The following is a 10,056-nucleotide window of genomic DNA, read 5'->3' as shown; positions in this document are numbered from 1 at the left end:
GTGCATCCAGCTGACAACAGAATCCAGCAGAATACAGTTCAACGCTGGGTTATTGTGATAATGAGCTGTGAGGTTCTGTAAAATGCACGATGTTTTTAAAGCCTGATGATGCAAGACCTGGCAACGGTGGGTCCGTCAGACGTGTTAGCTGCTGATGTCAGCAGCTCGTGTTATTGTGTGATCTCTCTCTCACAAAAGAGCCCAATATGTGGCCGCCGTGCCGACAATTAATGCATTATACGAGATATCTGATTTTATGTACAAAACTATGTACAGAATGTGGTGAATGCTCATTATGGAGGATTACTTCTTTAAATCCTCATGACAGGTTGTACAACAGAAAATAATTTGCTTAATCTCCTTTGCAATACATGAAACAATCCCTAATCCAGTGCTTCTTTATGTGATTTTGGCGATAACCTTGGATCATGTGTGAAGGTGATGCTCAGTTCTTACAGTGCTACACTAGTTTATATGTAAATATCAGCACCAAATGGTTTTGTGTGTATGTGTGTGTGTGTGTGTGTGTGTGTGTGTGTTATGATGTCAAATCAAACCTCCATGATCTCTGGGGGAAATCTACTGCCTGTATGGCTCAAGGTGATTGCACACACACACACACACACACACACACACACACACACACACACACACACACACACACACACAAAGTGTATGAAGGTGAAATTAGCCATCAAACCATCAGTATGGCTATCACAAAAGCTCTGTATCAGCAGCTTGAAGAAAAGAGCTGCAGGGTGTGTGTGTGTGTGTGTGTGTGTGTGTGTGTGTACGATGGTATTGCACTGGGACCATATTCCCAATGGTGCTGACTGGGATTGTTCTTGGATGGATGGATGGATGGATGGATAGATGGATGGATGGACGGGTTTTCTCGCTTTGGGCAAGCCCGGCTGTCTCTCTGTACACATGCATGTCTTCACATACAGTATCCGTCTGCTCCTCTCTGTTTTGACCATCTCCGTCAGCCTGACTGCTACATGCCTCTACATCTTACTATCTGCATGACATACAATTTGGGACTATAACGTCTTCCTGTCTGGCTTTCTGTTTGCCTTTACATCTCTGTCCCCAGTCTGCCGCTCTCGACTGTCTGGCTGCCTATTAGACCGTCACTGTGTCTGTCTAAAGGCAGGTTTCCCTGAGCACGATGAAGTAATTTTCCACTGAAGAGGTGTCAGTGGTCCAGGCGTCCCGAGGGTCATTTGAAAATCATTGCAGAGATGCCTCTTTAATCATTATGAATGACCTTCAGCAGAACCTTAGCTGTCAGTTTAGGCGAGACTGCGTGGGTGTCTGTACATCTATGAGTTTTCTGTGTAAGAATGTTTGTGGGTCACATGTCTCAGTCTATATGTGTTTGCAATATATGTGCATCTGCATTTAGACATGTTTAAGTGTTTGACATTAGATATAAGTGGGCTGTTTGTGACATTTTATGCAATTTGCTTGTCTAAAGAAGAAGGTTGTCATAAAAGAGTCCTGCTGGAAAGGGGTTCAGAGAGTAATTTGGAGCAGATTTTACAGTTGGCAGGGTGTTTAAAATGAAGCAAATATGACCTAGCGTAGAGTGATCTCTTACTGCTGTTGATGCTGTTAGCTAGTTGTCTCAGTTAGCCATGCAGCTAGCAGTCCAGATTGTGATTTTGGAGAACTGGGTGAGTGTTGATGTTAAAATCACTAGCATAGGACTTTAGAAGGTATGGGACTAGGTAGCATGCTAACTTCTGTAGGAATCTTTGCAACAGAGTATACAATATAGTTGTCATTACATCAGAAGTGTTATTCACATGTTGTCAATGATTTTATTTAAAGGTTCAACATGTACTGATCAACCATCCATCACATTCAAAACAAACAGGGCAGCATGTTTGTTTTTATGGACCTATAAACAGATACAGGGATCGTGACAAAGGATAGCAAGTTGTGAGAGTTAACATGAGTTTTGCATGTACTTAAAAAACCTGTTAACATTCATGTATGTGAACAGTAGATCAAAACAAGCTCATGTTTTGAGATATGGTGGGGTGAGAACAAAAAGAGCACATGTCCATCTAGAGGATCTACAGGTTAATTATAGCGACACAATAATCTAAATTGTTGCTAAAAAAAAAAAAAAGTAACACCTTCAATTGTCTAAAGCAATGTAGGCAGTTTCACCTTTATGTGAACTGCAATTATTGTGATTGATTTTATGCATTTACAATAATAACATTTTGAAAAATGTAAATACCAGCAGTGTTCACTGAGGTGTATAATCAGCTGAATGAGAAACTGAAACAGTGTGATGTTGATTGAAGAAACTGTCTGTCAGTATTAAAAAGAGATCTGGTGTGGGCAGGCTTAAGGGGATGATAATGTCATCCATATGAATTACAACATTTAACAAGAAAATCCTTATATGTGCATATGTCCAGATCATGGCCTCCAAGTTGTCAAAATGATTTTTTTTTTTTTTTAAATCACTTCTAATGCAGTTGTGAGCTCAAGGTGCACATGGCCAGATAAAGCTTCTCGCCTCCGTGTAGCACCCACCCTCGACACCCATTAAACCGTGAGAGGAGGTCTGACCCCGGACCGAATAAGCTGCTGGTAAATAGCCTTATCCATTCTGCTACTGATCCGAGAAGGCTGCCATGAGAGGGCTGTGTGATGTCAAGTGGCTGGCAAGGACACATATTTAGACACACACACACACACACACACACACACACATGCGCACGGGAACCTTGACGGCTGTAGCAGTCTGGCAGGTCTTCATGTAGCGCCGGAGATAACTCAACACACACGTTTGGCTCCCTCTCTCTCTTCCTCGCTCCCTCTCTCTCGCCCACGGTATCCGTCTCCCTCACACACAGCGGCAGCCAGAGGGACGCATTTGTCACTCGCCCAGATGTTTTTCCAAGGTCCTTTATTCGAAGCAGTCAATCATATGAGCAGAAATGTCCCTAATGTGAAGTCCCTTCGGTGCAGTGGCTGTTTGTGTGTGTGTGTGTGTGTGTGTGTGTGTGTGTGTGTGTGTGTGTGTGTGTGTGTGTGTGTGTGTGTGTGGAAGGTCGGTCAAGGTGAGATGAAAGTGCAGTTAACCCAAGACCAGTGAGGTGATATATTTATAACAACTACAATACCTTGCGCACACATACAGTCGCTATTACTCCAGTCTAATGAGATCTGTCACTCTGGTACACACACACACACTCACACACAGAATCTTTTGGCAGGGCACACACTCTTTGTTCCCATTTTTTTTTTTTCCCCCATAAAAACTAAATTGAGCATCTTCATCTGACGGAATTTCATTAGTGATTCCCTCGAATGCTCACACACCCATTCCCATGTAAAGTGATGAAACGATCTGCAATCGAGGGCCGTGATGCAAATAAAAATACCTCACGATTATTGCCAACGTGTCAGATCTGTCAAATCGATAATCTCGCTTTGGGTCATCTCGTAGTCAGACCAGCAATCGACACGTACACGATGCCGTTTCTCTTTCATCATCAGGTTGGTTAGTGTTAAACGAAAACATTTACCTGCTTTTCTTAAAAACAGGGTTTTGACCTCCTTTTTACAGTCCCAAAACTGTTAGCACAGAAGCAAAATCATAACATAAAATGGATGGAATACATGGAAGAATTATTGCTATTTGAATTTTTAAAAACTCCCACAACACTTTTGACACATGCAGATGTTTGGCATGCAAATAACTGTTTTTGTTTTTTTTTTGTTTTGTTTTTTTTTACCTGGTGAAAACTGTGCTTCAACCAAAAAAAATGGCACAAACATGCCAGAAGAAGTGAGAGACGCGCGCATTTTGCGGCCGTGACATGACCCTTATGAGCGTGAAAGGATCAAGTGCTAAAACAGAGCAGCAGAAACTGAGGATCAAGGTGAAAAGAATTTGATGAGTTTTCGTGTCAAGCCTCGTATGGCACGCTTCACCACATTCGGATGGTTGTTAGCCCCCCTCAACCTTGCTTTATAATGAAGAGGTGCTGCCTGCCCACTGAGCTGTCTGGTCTCATAATTATTTTGACATTACCCACTGAGAGCTGGAAGGGAATTATCCCTCCACAGCGTCTGCTTGCCATACACTCATCATAACCGGCACCCGCCCTGCGCGGGTGAATGTATGTGTACATGCACTGTGCGTGAGGAGCAGTGGTGGAGACGGCATGTTACAGTCTTCTCTCGGTTTAGTAGCTGGGTAACGTCGAACAAATAAAAGTGCGACAGAAGGCGGTGTTGTTCCCTAGACTGGATGCGGGATCTTCCGTTTCGGTATGCGAGGAGAGGAATGTTTATGTCTGACTTTGCGAAGCCGCATAACATTGTTTATTAACCTTGTGATATCCCTCACTGTGATGCTTGCACAGTGTGCTGCTCATAATTCTGACTGGGTTAGGACGTGTTGCATACAGTAATGCAAAGCAGCAGCAGCAGCAGCAGCCCTCGAAAGCATCCCGAGGGGGGAGCGGGGCCAGATGTTTCACACAGTCGGATCAAGTCACAACAGTTGTGGTTTATGAAGTTTAAAAAAAAAGTATATTTTTCCCCTGTAGAAGTGACTTTACAGTATTCATCCTTTGGTCTTTGTCATTTCCCGCGGGTTGAAATCTGCATAAGTATGTTTAATTAATTGATTTAATTCACTTTAGTTTACATCAGTTTAGCGAAAATGCGGGCAGTGGAGTGTAATTAGGTTAATATCTGTTCATTACAGTCCAATCAGTTCTGCGTAATTCAGTCGAATGGCACCCAAATGAGCAAATAAGCAGTGTTTTGATCCCCAGAAAGTGTCGGTACGGACGAGGATTGGGATCATCATTTTTCAAAAATTGAGCTCAATCAGAATTCTTCAACCGTCATTAGAGCAACAAAAATGCACGATGGCAAATCTACACTTTTTACTCGAGAGCCCAATTTCCTTGTCATATTCCCGGGAAAAAAAACAGAAGCACCGCTTTCTGTAGAACATGATAGGAAAGATTTGTGGTTTTCTACAGATATGTATAAATTGCAGTTAATAGCTGCGAGACTGCCTTTGTGTCTGCGAGAAGCATCCCATTTGTCTTAATATTTACTGTGCTCCGCATAGGCACACTAATGACCTCCATGCATCACCTGGATATTGTATTTCCATAAAAAGTGTGTGAGCCCTTGGATGTGTGTACGACTGGAGCGTGCAGCAGTGTTCTCCCCCGCGTGTCTGTTGCACATTTGAAGGAATCCTGCTCGGTATCGAACGTGTGCAATGCATCATATATGTGTAATGAAGTGACTCTCGGTACAACCCCTCCATCTCGACATTCCACGCGATGAATTTAAATTTGCGCGGTGCATTCACCGCACGCTTACTGCAAAACGCGCAGAGCGGCGTGACACTTGTGCAGCACGGGGAAAAAGGTGAATGTATGGAGAAGGCTGAGCATACAGAGTGTGCCACTTTAACACCTGAGGCACAGGGGCTCATGTTTTATGTTATACTTCAGTTTAGCACTGGGTTTTTTTAAAGGATCAGTTCACCCTAATCACGGAAAACATCGCTGCTTGTGGTGTCTAGCGATGCGGATACTGAAGTGAAGCACAGGTTTTATGTATCCAGAACTCGATCAATGTGTGACATGAACAGGTTTTCATCTACATTTTGAAGTTGCCCATGAGAAAGGGTCGACAAAATCCTCAGTTTTGCAGAAAAGGGGTTTTATGCTCACTGGGGGTGGTTTCTTGCCCTTTTTGTGTGAAATCTTCTCAGACAAGCCCTCCCGGACTGACTCAACTGACATCATTTGAGGCGATGTATCCCTCCGGAGCCACTAGAGGTTTTTTTTTTTTTTTCCTCAAATGCATTAGCACTCCATGAAAAGAAGGCGTTCTCCACATATGCAGTAGCACTCACCAAGACCCATAAACAGACTTTGATATGTAAAATCTGTGGAGTTACCCTCAAAGCATGTTTGTTATCTTCTCCCCAATCTTTTCTAAGTGCTCACTTTCACCTTGACTAAATGATCGCTGCCTTAACAACACTTAGCTTTGCTTCAGGCAGATATTGTAATGGAATAAGTAGGACAGTGTCAACAATTGTGAACGGGTGCGCTCAGAGATCGGGGTTAAGAATACTCCTGGTGGCAAAATGTATTCAGCTGACACAGATGAGCTTCGTATGAACATAGAGAAATGGCTGCGCATCTGACCTCTGCTTCTTCAACAGTAGTGCTCACCGCAGTGTGTAATAAGTCATTATTAAGTCATGTTTCTTAAATGACTATTGATTTTTTTGTCCCGAGGCGTGAGAGCTGCCGAGGGGCTGCGACAAAATGCACGGACAGATTATGAGTGAAGTTTCTATAAGGTCGATCCCAGCAGGCGATCAGTTATCACCCACAGCCGATGATGAATCACTTTGCCGTTCTTTGATCACTTGGTGCTTTTCCCCTCAGTGATAACCCCCTCCAGGTATTTTCGTCTTATTTTGCGCTCTCCCTGGCAGAAAAATCAATGAATGTTTGAAACACTTTGAATGGCTGATTTGTGTGAACGGATAAGGACTGAATGAATGATGTATAAGGTTAAGATGAGTGAATTTTTTCGGAGCACACAACTCGAATGTCTCCCTGTTTTAACATCTGCCTGAAACGGAGGAAGGGGGGGAAACAACTCCTGACTGCTTGACCTCATTTGGCTGATTCCGTCTCATGTTGTTGTATTTTACCAGTCGGATTTTTAATGCAGGGTTGTGTTTATGTGCGCTCACGAGCACGCGTGTGTGTGCGTGGACACCGATTAGCTCGGTGTCAGACCTTCGGAAAAGTGTATGTCGTAATACATTCAAGTCCATTAATGCCTGGGAATGAAACAGAATCTGAAAGAGGACACGCACGCACACACACACACACACACACACACACACACACACACACACACACACACACACACTCATGTGTGCGCGCACACACACACAGAGTGCTGTATGTCTCTGATAGCTTCTATTATCTAGGTCTCCCTCCTGGCTGCACATCAAACATGGATGAGCTCCAACCATAAAAGGCTCCATTTTCCTTTGATTTATACAAGGAATAAAAATCGGAAAGGTGAAAAGTCCAAACCATGCATATTTTATCAGCCGGCTGACACCAAAGGCAAGACGGAACAAATTTTAACGCAGAGCAAAACTTAAAATAGACCATGATAGGACCAAACACAGCGACTGCAACGCCGAACCTCCTGACCTCGCCGGCCAAAAAGCCTTCTAGCCCTGATCCTCTGTCAACCGAAGCTTGTTTAGGAAGCCACACATAAGTGAATTTTAACCCTTTCAGAAGCGCGTTTTCGCTTTGGTTAATTAATTATTCAAATTATGACACACTACTCAGAGGTTGAGTAAGCATCATCTCTTTTTAGCTATTCATACAGGAGAACAAACGCATGAAATGGACAAGTCTAGACAGCAACGTAAAATGATATTTAATGACAGTTTTATATACAGTACAAATTCTTCTCGACGCCGCCGAGATGCAGCTTTAGGATATATCGTCCTCTGGGCCCAGTTTGTCTTGTTCCTTGTTAAAAGACAGCGGTGATTACAGATCAGTACCCTGGCAATGAGAGCCTTTATCTATGTGTCCCCATGGTGTTTCCACTAATAGTTCTTATGGCAGCGAGGGTGGGGGCTAGGCAGTGTGTGTGTGTGTGTGTGTGTGTGTGTGTGTGTGTGTGTGTGTGTGTGTGTGTGTGTGTGTGTGTGTGTGTGTGTGTGTGTGCGTGCGCTGGCCGACCACTGGTGGACAGGCAAAGTGATAACATTCTGACAATGACACAAAATGTGACTAAAAAAATATTTAAGATCCTTTCATACCATAGAAATATGAGAAACACAAATATTATTGATGTTTGTATAAAGCCGCAAACATGTATTTTAATCGTATTTCTGCCATCTATAATCCTGCCGTCACAAATCACCATGATAATCAAATTCAATTTGATTTGATGCCGAGTGAATCACGTGTACAGAACAGTACTAGTACAGTATCCCACCGATAACATGCCTGATCTCTTTGTTTAGATAGAAACAAGAATAAGCTTGTGTTTATCGGCTGAATATACAGAATGTCTCTCCTCTTATATCTGCATACTGAATGACGATCTTGATAATATGAATTTCCCGAAACAATTCATGAATTTTTAGATCAAGCTCTTGAATTGTTTTCACCTTTTATTCTATAAAAAAAAAAAACAGGATCTATAATGCGTACTCTTATTTTCTGTCATGTATACATCGTGTAGGATGTTCATATTAAACATGGTCAGAGTTTATGATGATAAATTTCACAAAGACTTGACAGCATGTATTAATTATTTCCTGCTCATCTACGCTTGGAACAGCACGCTCTTGAAGCGCAGGGACATGCTAGTCCACCCACATAGTCCATCTTTCATACAGACGTGATTTACAGTGACACCGACCAGGACTCTGATCTGGATAACATCTGAAAAACTAAAACATTCACATGTCCACATTCACAAGGTAGGCTCGAGGCGACGGGCACTAGCCAATCACAGCGCGGTAGGACGGGACTAGTCAAACTGTATAGGTAAAAGGTCCAACCAGTCCCGCGCCACAGGTGCAAACACCTCCTACGCCTGAGCAGTCGGCCAGCTAATCTCCATTTAATATGATCCGGTTTCGCCTTAATCAGTGTGTAAATTTATGGTTTATGTGCAGTCATCAAGTTCAGTTCCCTATACGGCTCGTCTGGGCAGGAGGAGGACGTGCTTGTGTCACTATCCGAGCCGTGGAAGTTTGACCATTCAGAGGACAGTGGTCTTAAACGGCTTGTTTCAGAAAGGAAGGGGCTGCATGAAGGGCCGGTAGAAGATCAATAAGGAATTTTCGGAACTGGGAATCATGCAGAGACACTCTCGTGGACCGACTATGGAGCTGTAAATGAGCACAATAGGATCCCCTCCAGTGCTTTGAGTCTGCCAGGTATACCACTCACATTCCATGCCGACACAATCACCTCACCTTTCCTTTTGTTCGTCCATCCACAGTCCAGACCACCTATTCTCCTCCCCCGCCCCCATTCAACCATCCATCCACACTGTACATCCATCTGCGTCCCCTCCCTCCCTCCACCGTTCTATTCATAAATTGCTCCATACATAGCCCCACTCCCATCCCCACTTTCCCGTCCCTCGCCTCATCCTTCTCGTCCTTCCTTCCTGCCCCCTCCTCTGGTTCCCCGCTCCCCTTCTCCTCCATCCATCCATCCCGCCTGAATAATGCAGCGGCCGCGCAGCTGCACCGCCATTGTCCCCGCTTCAATGTTAATGTTGTGTCCTTGTCACAATTATTGGGTCACTAGCATCCATCACGGCTAATCATTGTCATACAGATACACGGACAAACAAAACACATTGCGGGGAGACAAAGGCACACGCATGTAGAGAACAAAGGCGCACATGGAGCAGAGGAACGCGCCGCCGCTTATGACGCTCTTGTTAAATGAAATGATGCACTTTGGGATGAAAAGCACAACGGGCACTTAATTTTGGCACCGAAACAGATGACTCATGCAAATTGAAATGAATACGAATACATTTGAATGTGTGATTCTTCTCAGCAAAACTATAGGTGACAAGGTGCATTTATACTTTCAACATGATTTTTCAGAGATAGATATTGTCATTACGGGTACGCACATTTTTTAATTCTATGCGCCCAGTGATACCTTCAGAACCACTGTCACGTTCACCCCAGTCAACGAAAAGCATATTTTCTCACGCACACATGACAATGCAAACAATTTTGGCGTCACGTGCCGAGGTCTTCAGATGATCATACATTTATAAGCATCTGTGGCTACATCCACGGCATGGGAGGGAATGACAGTTGTTCATTTTTTTGCTGGTTAAATCACTATTTAAAACTCTTTATTTTTAACAATGGTTAAAATTGTTGCGTCTCCATCGGACTTTTCTTATCCACATTTGACACAAATTGTTAATTGTTTGGCAGCGTATGGATTGAGG

This window comes from Acanthopagrus latus, chromosome 12, assembly GCF_904848185.1.
Source record: "Acanthopagrus latus isolate v.2019 chromosome 12, fAcaLat1.1, whole genome shotgun sequence".
In the NCBI taxonomy this organism is placed as follows: Eukaryota; Metazoa; Chordata; class Actinopteri; order Spariformes; family Sparidae; genus Acanthopagrus; species Acanthopagrus latus.
Note: the sequence above shows the minus strand (reverse complement) of the source record.